We start from the raw sequence: 14,486 nt of genomic DNA, 5'->3' as shown, positions 1-14,486 counted from the left end.
TCGTCGAACTGTTCGTGCAGATGGTTGTTGTCTTGCAAACGTCCCCATCTGTTGACACAGGGATCGAGACGTGGCTGCACGACCCGTTACAGCCATGCGGATAAGATGCCTGTCATCCCGACTGTTAGTGATACGAGGCCTTTGGGATCCAGCACGGCGTTCCGTATTACCCTCCAGAACCCACCGATTCCATATTCTGCTAACAGTCATTGGATCTCGACCAACGCGAGCAGCAATGTCGCGATACGATAAACCGCAATCGCGATAGGCTACAATCCGACCTTTATCAAAGTCGGAAACGTGATGCTAGGCATTCTCCTCCTTACATGTGGCATCACAACAATTTTTCCGCAGGCAACGCCGGTCAACTGCTGTTTCTGTATGAGAAATCGGTTGGAAGCATTCCTCATGTCAGCATGTCGTAGGTGTCGCCACCTGTGCCAATCTTGTGTGAATGCTCTGAAAAGCTAATCATTTGCATGTCACAGCATCTTCGTCGTGTCGGTTAAATTTCGCGTCTGTAGCACGTCATCTTCGTGGTGTAGCAATTTTAATGGCCAGTAGCGTAATTATATTTTGTGTTTTGCGATTTTTACTTCCCATCAGTGTATTTATTGCTAGTTGGTACTTTCATCAACATATTCTTCTTTTCTTCCTCTTCGGTTTACGCCTAAGAGTTAGCATTTTAGTCCTGCGTAGGCCTCTTTCCTTCCTCTCCTCCAGTCAGAGATTTCGGTCTTGCATTGCTACTTGTATTTTTCCGATTTTAGCACTGACCTTCCTGTTCTTCTTCTTCTGGACGGTACGCAGTTGAAAATCTTCCTTGGCCATTTATGTTTAGATCTTCTCTATAACTGCCCGTCACTCACTCACTGGTCACACCGGACTCGAGATTCCATTATCGCAGCAACGTATTTTCGCCATCTGTCCCTGTCTTGGGCTGTTTTCTTCCATTCCCCTTCAATAACTAGGCTCCTTCACATTGTCCTCCCATCTACGCCTCGGTCTCCCCAGAGGACGTTTTCCTTCTAGGTGCCCTACCAGTACTCTGCGCGCTGCCCTGCCCTCATCCATTCGAGCTACGTGACCCGCCCATCGCAGCCTACGTGATTTAATAATACTGATTATGCCGGGCTTGAATAGAGTTCGTAAACCTCTTAGTTGTGCAGCTTTCGCCACTCTCCGCTAATGTCATTCCTTTTTGCTCCGAAAGTTTTCCTCAAAATTTTGTTTTCAGATACTCGAAACGGCTTTTCATTTTGCACAGTGAGGGACCAAGTCTCACACCCATACAGCATAACCGGTAGAATAATAGTTTTGTATATTCTAATCTTTAAATTCCTAGACAATATCCGCGATGAAATTAATCTATTAAGTGAGAAGTAGCAAGCATTTCCCGCCCGTAATGTCTTCTTCAGTTCGGATTCAATCTGATTTCTCGAAGTGATGTCCACGCCTAGACACTTAGATGTGTTCATTTCCTGATCTACTGCTGTTGGCATTCTAGTAGTAACCAGGTATTTAGTTTCGTCTTCACTTATCCTTAGACCTACATCTTCACTAGCCTTGATTAACGCATTCGCATATGCTGTTACAGATTCTTTCCTATCGCTAATGATGTTTAGATCATCTGCATACCCTAGTATCTTAATATTTCCATTTAACTCCACACCCTCTGAATTATTTGCTGCCATTCGTACAATATATTCTAGGACTAAATTAAAAAGTAGCGGAGACAGGGCATCTCCCTGCTGAAGTACGTTCTTTATTACAAATTCTTCTGACTCCAATTTCCCCACGCGTACTCTTCCTTTTGTTTTTCAAACTCGCTCCTATAAGTCTGACATACTACTTTGGTATTCCAAGTTCCAAAAGAATTCTGTACAATTTTGATTGCAATACTGAATCATATGCTTTTGTAAAATCTATGAAAAGATTATGAACTAGTTTATTGTATTCCCATTTCTTTTCCAAAATTTGACGCCTCTACCTACCCGTACGATTTTTGATCGAAAAACAACGGCGCATTTCAGCAAGATTCAGCACCGCTAAAATAACAAGACAAACACTGCCTGATGCCAGTGTGTGGTGTGTTTCAGGGCTCCCGGCCTCCGGTGTCTCCTTGCGGCCCTCTCGGGCTGAGATGACCTAAGAATGTTCCTTCCTTTCTGCGCATTCGCTTTATTCTCCGCGTGCGCTCCTTTCCGAGGTATTCGCTGCCTCAGAACTCCATTACGGCAGAGAAGCCCTTTCAGCGTGGCTCTTATTACTCGGCCTTTCACCGCAGGCGGCAGGAATTCTCCGGCTTCCGCGCTCGGCCCGAGCCTCCCACCCCAAGGTCACGGGCGCACGTGTTCTTAGCGCCGCGGCTGCCGCTGCGACTTCGCCGTCACCCCTCCTCTAGGGGCGGCGCCTCTCGCATCCCCCGGGTGACTTCTCGCAGCAAATGTGTGTGTCGGTTCACACGCACTGTCTTTGTCCTCTCGTGAAAGAACCTACGTCGTATTAGGATTCCGCGAAGTACGAGGTGCATTCAAGTTCTAAGGCCTCCGATTTTTTTTCTAATTAACTACTCACCCGAAATCGATGAAACTGGCGTTATTTCTCGACGTAATCGCCCTGCAGACGTACACATTTTTCACAACGCTGACGCCATGATTCACTGGTAGCAGCGAAGGCTTCTTTAGGAGTCTGTTTTGACCACTGGAAAATCGCTGAGGCAATAGCAGCACGGCTGGTGAATGTGCGGCCACGGAGAGTGCCTTTCATTGTTGGAAAGAGCCAAAAGTCACTAGGCGGCAGGTCAGGTGAGTAGGGAGCATGAGGAATCACTTCAAAGTTGTTATCGCGAAGAAACTCTTGCGTAACGTTAGCTCGATGTGCGGGTGCGCTGTCTTGGTGAAACAGCACACACGCAGCCCTTCCCGGACGTTTTTGTTGCAGTGCAGGAAGGAATTTGTTCTTCAAAACATTTTCGTAGGATGCACCTGTTACCATAGTGCCCTTTGGAACACAATGGGTAAGGATTACGCTCTCGCTGTCCCAGAACATGGACACCATCATTTTTTCAGCACTGGCGGTTACCCGAATTCTTTTTGGTGGCGGTGAATCTGTGTGCTTCCATTGAGCTGACTGGCGCTATGTTTCTGGATTGAAAAATGGCATCCACGTCTCATCCATTGTCACAACCGACGAAAAGAAAGTCACATTCATGCTGTCGTTGAGCGTCAACATTGCTTGGCAACATGCCACACGGGCAGCCTTGTGGTCATCCGTCAGCATTCGTGGCACCCACCTGGATGACACTTTTCGCATTTTCAGGTCGTCATGCAGGATTGTGTGCACAGAACCCACAGAAATGCCAACTCTCGAGGCGATCTGTTCAACAGTCATTCGGCGATTTCCCAAAACAATTCTCTCCACTTTCTCGATCATTTCGTCAGACCGGATTGTGCGAGCCCGAGGTTGTTTCGGTTTGTTGTCACACGATGTTCTGCCTTCATTAAACTGTCGCACCCACTAACGCACTTTCGACACATCCATAACTCCATCACCACATGTCTCCTTCAACTGTCGATGAATTTCAATTGGTTTCACACCACGCAAATTCAGAAAACGAATGATTGCACGCTGTTCAAGTAAGGAAATCGTCGCCATTTTAAGTATTTAAAACAGTTCTCATTCTCTCCGCTGGTGGTAAAATTCCATCTGCCGTACGGTGCTGCCATCTCTGGGACGTATTAACAATGAATGCGGCCTCATTTTAAAACAATGCTCATGTTTCTATCTCTTTCCAGTCCGGAGAAAAAAAATTGGAGGCCTTAGAACTTGAATGCACCTCGTAATATGTACCGCCCAGTACAAACATCTCATTACTGAGGATTGTTTCCTGACTTTTCTTTAGCCTTAATTGCCTTTTGTTTTTTCTTGTAATATCTGTGGAAAAGCTCTGAGGCGGCAATATTTTTGTTGTGTCGAGCTACACGCTAAATAAGTAAATAAATAAAGGCCATCGCAGCACGAAGTAATTTCGAATGCACACACTAACAAATAACGACAATGCCAGAAAGTACAATGAAATGAACACCCTTAGCTCCTTACAGGCGTTGACATACGTCAACGTGGACAGATGAAAATGTGTGCCCCTACCGGGACTCAAACCCGGGATCTCCTGCTTACATGGCAGACGCTCTATCCATCTGAGCTACCGGGGACACAGAGCATAGCACGACTGCAGGGATTTATCTCTGGCACGCCTCCCACGAAACCCACATTCTCAACGTATTGTCCCGTCCGAAAGAACAGATACCATCTTAGTAAATATATAGTTAAGACTCACCGGCCACTTGACCACCTTCTTCTTCTTTACGAATGCACAAACAGTGCCCGAACTCTTACGGGCAATCGGCAACGCGCCGCGAGTAATGAGTATAATGGGTGGGGGCGCAACGAATGTAGTGCGGGACAATACGTTGCGAATGTGGGTTTCGCGGGAGGCGTGCCAGAGATAAATCCCTGCAGTCGCGCTATCCTCTGTGGCCCTGGTGACTCAGATGGATAGAGCGTCTGCCATGTAAGCAGGAGATCCCGGGTTCGAGTCTCGGTGGGGTCACACATTTTCATCTGTCCCCATTGACGTATGTCAACGCCAGTAAGCAGCTAAGGGTGTTCATTTCATTGTAATTTCATTCTAACGAGCTGCTTGGTCACCGATGGTATTTGTTCTTTCGGACATGTCCGAAAGAACAGATACCATCTTAGTAAATATAATGTCAGAAAGACTCAATGATTTATTCAAGAGAAAACGTTTCACAAACTGAGCACGCCACTGATGCGTTGGTCCACCTCATGTCTTCAAAGAAGCAGTTATCCGGTGGCCATTGATTGATACAGTGGTTGGACGTCCTCTTGAGGGATGTCGTACCAAATTCTACAATGAAAACTTTAAAGACCGGCTGTTTCAGCTGCCGAGAATTCTTTCGGGTTGTATGGCCGTGGTCCATGGAACTCTTCTATCACTGACGTTTCGTCCAAAGCTACGTTTGACATCATTGGAGGTACTCCTGGTTGTGCCGAGTCTTGCCGACTGACGAGTCGGACGTCGAAGAACGGCCTAAATACCGTGTAAAGTGGGCGTGATCTGGATTTCACATGATAGCAGAGATAAACCTTGTCACGGATAAAATATATCTATCGATCATAGTACGTGAAAGATAAGAACTTGTCATCGATTCTATAGCGCCACTGTCCATACATCGCTGAGTTTCATAGCTTCTTTTACCAGGAGTACCTCCGAAGATGTCCAACGTAGCTTTGGACGAAACGTCAGGGATAAAAGAGTTCCATGGACCACGGCCATACAACCCGGAAGAATTCTCGGCAGCTGTACCAAATTCTGTCCAATTGGCGTGTTAAATCGCCAAAGCTCATTGGAGGGCACTTCCCATAATGCTCCAAATACTGGGAAGAGATCTGGCGACTTTGCTGGCAAAGGTAGGGTATGGTAAGAGCGAGGACAAGCAGTAGAAACTGCCGCCGTGTGCGGGCGGGCGTTATCTTGCTGAAATGTAAGTCCAGGTTGGCTTGACATGAAGCGCAACAAAGCGGGGTGTAGAACATCGTCGGCGTGCCGTTGTGCTGTAAGAGTACGGCGGATGACAACCAGAGGGTCCTACCAAGGAAAAAAATGGCACCCGAGGCCATCACTCCTGGTTGTCACACTCAGGTTGCGACACTCAGGTTGGTATTCCACCGCTGATCGGGGCATCTCCAGATGTATCTTCGGCGTCGGTTGTCTTTGATTTTAGTAGAATTGTCTTCAGTGATGAGTCCCGCTTCAAACTGAGCAGCGATGACCATCAAAGGCATTCCTGGAGACGCGCCGAACAGCTGTGGGATACCAACCTGACTGACACCTGCCATACGGCCCCCCACAACCAGGAGTGATATAGTATGTGGTGCCATTAATTTTGATAGCAGGACCCCTTTGGCCGTCATCTGCAATACTCTCACATCACAGCAGTACGTCGACGATATTCTACTCATTGTTTTGTTGCTCTTCATGGCAAGCCATCCAGCTCTTACATTTCAGCAATATAACGCCCGCCGGCACTCAGCGAGAGTTTCTACTGCTTGTTTTCCTCTTTACCAAACCGTACGTTGGCCATGAGGCCGGATCTCTCCCCTGTTGAGAATTTTGGAGATTTGCAGGGCCATTCAGCTTGCTCCGGATTTTGACGATCTAACGTGCCAGTTGGACAGAGTTTGGCACGATATCCCTCAGGAGGACATCCAACAACTCTGTCAAAGAATATCAGGCCGAATAACTGCTTGCATAAGAGCCAGAGATGGACCAACGCGTAATTGACTTGCTCATTTTGTGAAGCTCCTTATCTTGAACAAATCATCGAAGCTTTTCGAAATTGTAATCATTCGTATGTCTGTCCACGTACTTCACATCTACCGATTTCTGCACCATTCGGATAACTCCTTAGTGGTACGTCATTTTTTTTCTTTTTTTTTTAGTGTCTGAGTCCCAGGGAAATTTTTTTTGCTGTCTTAGCTGGGCCACCCGCGGCTACAAGTGCAACTCACTTACTCAGTTCAGAGGACCCCACAAAAGAACTCACTGATCGCGATGGTGTGGAACTAGTAATAGGCGGGCAAGTGGCCCACCATCGATGACATAAATTACGTCAGTGAAGTAGTGTGTATGTGCTAGTCCAATGGTTTTCGAAATTTTTGCTCCTTGGCTCCCTTGACCTCAACACGAACATGCGGAGCTCATTTAAACATAATATCCGACTCGAAATTCAGGGCAAATAAACTTCAGTCTCGTAACAAAATGAGTAATTTCCATTGTTATTACGTCTTATTCTTACAACGAAGCCAGTGAGATGGGTGGGCTTCCTTCTACATCATCAGGTCTTCAAATCTCGGCACAAGATTGATAACTGTGACACGCATCTCTTTCTCCACATTCATTAGCGATATTTATTTCGTGTCGATGATTATCAATGCTGAAAAGAACAACCTCATATATGTAGAATTTTGCAAAAGGTATCAAAACTCAGTGGATCTTTTTACTCCCATCCAGATGCTCCATGTACACCACGTGCAAAAACTGAAGCAGTGGTACTGAAACGATCTTCGATTTCAATGAGAAGTCTTAAGAAATATCAGTAATATGCTCTTGTTCCTCAATGGGAAGTGGTTATGGAAGCTCTGTATTGAAAGGGGCTTTGATCCAGTTGTGTTGATTAGCTTCTTCTGGAAAATACCCAAAATGTAATCAATGAGTTCAGTTAAACGTTCCACAGACACACACTTAAATTCTTCACTTAAATTAAAGTCATTGGCTTCTAAAAACGTGTAAAGAGCAGTGAGAAAATTATTCAACCTTTTCTTCCATCACAGTAGTTTCAATTTGAAGGCTGAAATTTTATCTTATAGTTGGATAATATTTGTGTCATTACCCTGTAGGGTACAATCAATCAGTTGAGTTTATCGTGGACGTCACAAAGACTTGTCCGCTTCTAAAACAGTTCCTGTCTACGAACTTTTAGCAACTCAAACATTTCTCTTGAACGAGGTAAGAGCGAAGTTCATTCCACCCTTCTCAAAACATGAAATACAAATTAGCGTCTATTAGATGCAAAAAACTGGGTTCTTACAAATCTGTTTATGGACTATTATTTACTTTACGTCGTGTTTGTATACGGAACACACAAGGCAAAGCAGTCTTACGCTGCTTGCCCTGCTTTCCTTGATCAAACTATAGCATCTCTTTTCCGCTATTATACAATCGCCTAACATTACCGATATTTATTTGTCCTCTCTCAGGGAGGGTACAGCCATTATAATTACTACTCTTATCGGAACATAGTTTTGCTTAAGCATTTTATGTAATTACCATTACTTTCCAAGCAAAGAGCGATTTTCGGCAACAGTCATATGACGAACCACAATGACCGTGAGGACTGCCCATTTCATCTTCTAATTTGCTTCAGGTTTTGTAAGTAATGATTGTTTTAACTCCATTCAACCACGTGTAACGCCCGATACAAGCACAGTTTTGTCTAAGACGTCGTCTCATGTTCCTTCTCAGCCCGACGATCTCTGCTACGCTTCATCACAAACTTACGAAATTAGAGAAGAGAGATTGTGTCCATTAGTCCAGTACATACAGAAAGCATCAACCAACCCTATTTTCTAAGGTAACTGCCAAGCTCGACACATCTTAATCTGAGTAAAGTAAATGGTGAAGTCGGCCATAATATAAGAAAAATGGCTAAAACATTTACAAGCTTGTGTCCTCGGCGAGTACCCCAGGCTCGTCGTAAATGTTAGAATTCTCAACCCCACTGGATAGAAAGGGACAGAACCTTATTTCAGCAACCTCGATGAAGGTTCTAAGTAGTATCGTGAAAATACCCTAGACGTACCTCAAGTCATTTTTAATTTAGAAATAGAAATGTTGATGAGTTTCAGTGTTATTCCTGAAACAGCTTATCCGCAGGAAATACTAGAGAATATGAAAAATGAGGATATTCGCTGTTGACCTAAGACATACGAAAAATGAGGATATTCGCTGTTGAACTAAGCGGTGCGTTCTTTGAAGACAGCGGTGGGGGGGGGGGGGGGGGGCTATGCTCAGACCAGGTTTGGGCGAACCGCATATGTCTCCACTAACAAACAATTAAAACAACTGCTTGATAACAAAATGACTTCTTTTTCTTGTATTCCATGAAAATATTAAAATTTTTCGCTACTTTTGTTTCTTAATTTTACCTATTACCACAGCGTGGCTCTAACAATTTGCGTGACTTTGATTCCGATAATTTTTTTACACCTTTGCTTCATTACATTATTTTCAGTTTCCATTGACCTATTTAATAACTTCAGACAGTATTTAATCATCTGAATGAATGACGAGTCTGCTATTTTGTATGATAAACGTTCTAGTTCGTAGGGTGAACTGTAAATGTAGGCAAACCCTGATCCAGTTGCACACTGACGTCTATCCGTATCACCAAGCGACTGGGCACAGAACCCGAACCCATTTTAACGTTGCCTTAGACTTAGAGGGACAACAAAAATTATATTTCCAAAATTTCATATAAATAGTGACCGAATTTTAAAAAATTGAAATTCTGACGTAATCTATTCATTAAGACGTATAATCTTTTGTGAAAGGTTCAACACAGTAAGAAAAGTCTTACCGTTATAAACTGTGTACACGTCTTGCGCCAAATACCCAGACTATATTCACCCAGTATTTGAGACTTACCGACATGCAACAAATTTTACACATAATTTAAAACCGTTACGAAACGTTTTCACCCTTACGCCACCCACAAGATGATGAAAGGAAAAAAAATCTTATCGCTTAGGCTCTACTACATTTTTACTGTTCAAGCTGTAAACCTGTCGCATCAGGTATGACGTTTTAATTTGTTACATTTTTACTACTAACTGTATTTGCAACACAGTTTGCAGTCACTGTTCACACACAACACAGAATTATTTGCAAAATTATATCATTGTACGACACATGGTTCAGAAGACACATCATAAACGCTGAGATACTTAAAACGAAGCGCATATTATGCAGAATATACGCGTATAGTGTTTGATAATGGAAGCACTTAGCTACGTCCAGCAAACTGTAACATAATTTCAATCCTTTCCGAAGCTTTTTGTCACTTATATGTTTATCGTCAAATATTTAACTCGTTAAATTAGCAGAAGTTTGAAACTGTTTTATAAGTGAGAGTTCGATTCTTTAAAGAATCAGGGGTTTACTGGTATTTCTGTAACCGGATCTTTCTGCGTCTCATAGAAATCAACGGCAGCATATCACACATCTCACTCGGACAGTGCACGCCTTACTGGGATGTAAAGTGTCCTCTTGTATATGTACGGCGTAGTACTCTCTTGAAAATATTTGCGTTCTTAGTGCCTGTATACAGCTTCACGTATTTAATATTTTCTCACGGTAACATCATGGCCTCCTCCTGACTAAGTATTAGTTGGTTTTAAGCAGAACTGTTGGTATCTGATTGTGAGTACAATAAAGAATCTAAAAAGTCAAAGACATCTCATATAACAAGGAAAAAACTGTCACATTCAGCTGTCTACGAGACAACTGCTGCTTCTGTGAGGTGTCAGGCCGAACTTCTGTGCCTGTAGTGTACATTCTTTGGAAACAATGTATGGGTCCTGAATACCATTCAAAAATTGAAAATTTATTTGGTAAGTAACCCTTCGACCATAGATACTAATAGATTGGGCAAGCAGTGCAGCGGCTATACATCTGGCGTGGCTGCAACATAGAATCACGTGACTGTTGGCAGAACGTCGACGGGAGTTCAAGGCAGCATTCTGATTCCTGGTTTCACTTCCAGTATTTCTCAGTGGATTTCCTACTAACTTCACCACATTAAATGTAGCTTATGTAAACACAGCTAGAAGTGATAAATTATTGCGTAACCACTGTACAAATTTAGTTTTACAGCCATTAGTACACAATGAACTTTGTGAACTGCTGAAACACTTTCGATGTTCGGCAATATATTCGCCGTGAATATTTCAGTGTTACCAATTATGAGATGCATTCTCTACTAACAATACGCGTTATGCACTGCATAAAATGTAAATAATGCGTGTGTGTGTTTTAGTGCCTTGGTTGTAGAAAGTGTTATAGACTCCATAAATCGGCATGAACAACGAAACCTGTAACGTAAACACACGTGTTCACATCGAATGTAACGAACTCAATTGTGTCGTTCACCCACAAAACGTAAAGCAGTTTCATTTGAAAGCTCTTTTTTGGTTTAAACAGTTTGTTTCGTAAATAAGATATCTACAAAATCAGTACCTACTTACATGAATACTTGTTCCACAGATCATGAATACGATACTTCACAATGATGTGTCAGTTTAATGAAAGGTAGACCTATCATTACATGACAATTCTTCCAATCACTTATTTATACCTAAAAAATTGTCTACTGAGTAGGAGCTGTCATTCATAGATTCTTTTAGTTTGATTTTAAATGCTGGTTGGCTATCTGTCAGGCTTTTAATGCTTTTTGGTAAATGACCAAAGATTTTTGTAGCAGCATATTATTTATCCCATACATTACAGCTTATTATCTGGAAACAAACATAGGCCATACAACTACCTTTTTGCAAATGGTATTCAGTATTTGTTTCTGACATTCGTATGTTTTGTAACTGGGAAGTACAAAATAAAACTAAACCCTGATGAGAAATCAAACCCCTAACTTGTTTTTGCAAATTGTTCTTTAAAATAATAGCAGCATAATTCACCCCTTTTTGTACCAAAGTCAGATTTAATCCAGGATAGTAAAAATCATCCTTTCTTCTTATGTAGTAGCAATGAACATTGCCATTGCTTTTGGAGTGGGAAGGGTTATTGGTAATAAATATCTCTCTCTCTCACACACACACACACACAATATATATATATATATATATATATATATATATATATATATATAGAGGTGTATATGTGCGGATGGATATGTGTGTGTGTTTGTGCGAGTGTATACCTGTCCTTTTTTCCCCCCTAAGGTAAGTCTTTCCGCTCCCGGGATTGGAATGACTCCTTACCCTCTCCCTTAAAACCCACATCCTTTCGTCTTTTCCTCTCTTTCCCTCTTTCGTGACGAAGCAACCGTTGGTTGCGAAAGCTTGAATTTTGTGTGTATGTCTGTGTTTGTTTGTGTGTCTATCGCTTTCGTTTGGTAAGTCACATCATCTTTGTTTTTAGATATATATATATATATATATATATATATATATATATATATATATATATACATATATATATATATATATCTTCTTCAAAGTGCTTCGAACAGATGCGTGTGTGCGCAGAAGGCTTGAAATCTTTTCGTTTCATTGCCTGTATACACATCTGCCTGCGCCCTTCATCGTTTGCAAACCTATACGAAAGAGAAAAAGCAGCTTTGCAGCTTACCATTTCAAGAAATATATACGATTGCAATGTGCGCCTGGAAACACACACAGCACTTCAAACCGCCAATTCACGTAACTGTGGCGTTCTGGCTAAGGATATGATACACACAATAGTTTATCAGTATTCAAGAAATGCCGCTAAATTATACTAATAATATTTACACGTGAAATTTAATGTTACTTCCCTTCACAAAACGCTCGGTACAACCATAAGCACAACAGGGTACCACCATTGTTTTGCCAATAGTCAAGTGGTATAGCAGTAGAGATGTTGGTGCCACGAAATATACGTCATGACCAGTCTACCAATATCTATGGTCGAAGAAGTAACCGCAAGCTTATATTTGTTATTTTTAGTTTTTGTTGAACAGACTACAAGTCTCACAGACTTCAATATTGTACAATAGTTGTTTCATTGCACTGTTAAATGGGAAATCTCAGGTTTGTGACTCTTGCATTCTACTACTAGTTCCCGAATGCTCGAAGTTCTATGCCTGTGTTTTCACTTTCAGTTGAGATAATGATGAGTTCTTCATGACTATCACGTAAGAGTTATGAAAGTCTGTTATATAAATTTTGCCAAAATTACTAGGCCTATTCAAAGCGTGCAGATGGTTAATTGTGAACGCTTAGCTAAGTAATTGAATTACACACTTGATTCAGAGAACTGTCTTGACGAACTTACCTATAAGTTTCAATTTTGAGTAAATATCAATGAAAATAATTAATAGTAATAAGCCGTAAGTACACGTTACTGTTTAAGTTCTTCCCTACCTCGACGGATTTAAATTCGATGTCAGGTCGACATATTGTACTTTTCTACGAATTTCCACTCTTCTAATAGGTTTCTACGTCTGTTTGTTTACTGAACATTTCTTTGTTTTTTTTTCAGGTATCCAGATGCATATCCACGTGAGCCGAGAGGTGGATGAAGCTGGATAAAGTACTGACTACAATGGGCACTGGAATAACTGGTGAGCAAATATATATTTGTGATCTCTGTCTCACCTATACACAGTTGTCATAACCATTTCCATCTGAAGCAGAAGTATAGTATAGTTCAGAAAGTGGATGCGAATGCACTTCTTCATGTACTGCGTAGTTAATTCTCACATTTTGTCACTTTAGCTGTGCCACTAATGTCCACTCTCCGCTTCTCGACTGTTTTTCCACGCGTCAGTTGCTTCTAGACAACGCGAGAGTTTTGTTTCGTATAGATTGACTACACTTTTGAGTTATAATTAAGATAGAAGAGCTATTTACAGTTATCTCTGTTGTTTACTGCAGGTGTAGCACTGGTCTCTTTTGCAAGTTTGGAGCCACTTCTTATGATACTTTTCCCAACCTGTTAGAAGCAATTATATCTAACATCTTGAGTATTTCTTACGAAAATGGTTTCCATCAGTTATAGGTGCTGAAGAAAACTGCAGTGTATGCATATCCGGCTAATTTTAAAGCATCTTAATAGTACCCATCTCTCAAATGGTTCAAATGGTTCAAATGGCTCTGAGCACTATGGGACTTAACATCTGAGGTCATCGGTCCCCTAGAACGTAGAACTACTTAAACCTAGCGAACATAACCATATCACACACATCACACATGCATGCCCGAGGCAGGATTCGAACCTGCGACCGTAGCGGTCGTGCGGTTCGAGACTGAACCACCTAGAACCGCTCCGCCACACCGGCTGGCTATCCATCCCTTAAGTAAGTCATAACATCCGAGGTCGATTTATTTAATAATGTGTATTATAATTTCTCTGTTACAAAGCAGCTTTTATGCGCTGCATATATGCAGCTCACCATAGCAGAGACTTCCAATTTAAATCTTGGTGCGTTTGTAGGTCGTCTGTATTAAATGTGTTTGTTGCGATTTCTGTCAACTAACTGCTTGATCACTTATGCTTAAAAATTATGTGTGCTTTTTTTTAGATGAAATACGTTTAAAAAGTTTAAGTAGCAGAACAGTAAGGATTTTCAACAAGAAGTAATACCGTTCGCCCAGTAATTGTGCACGCATCAAACTCTATTCAATTCTTCAGCCAAGTGCAGTCTAGTTCCTTCTGACACTAGTGCTTACTAATCCGTAAGTTATATTGTTCCCCGTACCAAACCTAAACCTTTGCAGTTTTCTCCCGTAGAGCCGGCTATTTCAGACCTCAATTGTATAAACAAACAGTGTCCACTTTGCGCACTTTTATTCTACACAAACGGTATAAACCACATACACCTATTTAATAATCTTGAGAATATATACAGATAAGTTATAAATACTCTTTGAACTGTGCCTACTGAAGGCTTCGCTAACCATACGAAACGTAACAGCGAAAAAAAGTGAGTTGTATAGTGGCTGCAACAGGAAAACATTAGTGATTTCTTTAATATGATCATACTAGTGGCAGGACTTAATGAAATTTTGTACAAACGACGGACTTTTCTTCCAACTAAATACCAAAAGAGAAAGGTTTTCAAATCGAA

The 14,486-nt window shown here is 41.8% G+C and overlaps 1 long non-coding RNA gene across 1 annotated transcript in view; it reads left to right on the top strand.

The window, feature by feature from the left end:
* The window catches only part of LOC124777845, a 263,874-nt gene that overhangs the window by 109,610 nt on the left and 139,778 nt on the right, over positions 1-14,486 (top strand). The window contains exon 2 of the long non-coding RNA XR_007015788.1: positions 12,899-12,980. This is a non-coding gene — a long non-coding RNA (uncharacterized LOC124777845). The remainder of the gene's footprint in view (positions 1-12,898; positions 12,981-14,486) is intronic.

This window comes from Schistocerca piceifrons, chromosome 2, assembly GCF_021461385.2.
Source record: "Schistocerca piceifrons isolate TAMUIC-IGC-003096 chromosome 2, iqSchPice1.1, whole genome shotgun sequence".
Lineage (NCBI taxonomy): Eukaryota > Metazoa > Arthropoda > Insecta > Orthoptera > Acrididae > Schistocerca > Schistocerca piceifrons.
This window is presented reverse-complemented; position numbering and strand designations above follow the sequence as displayed.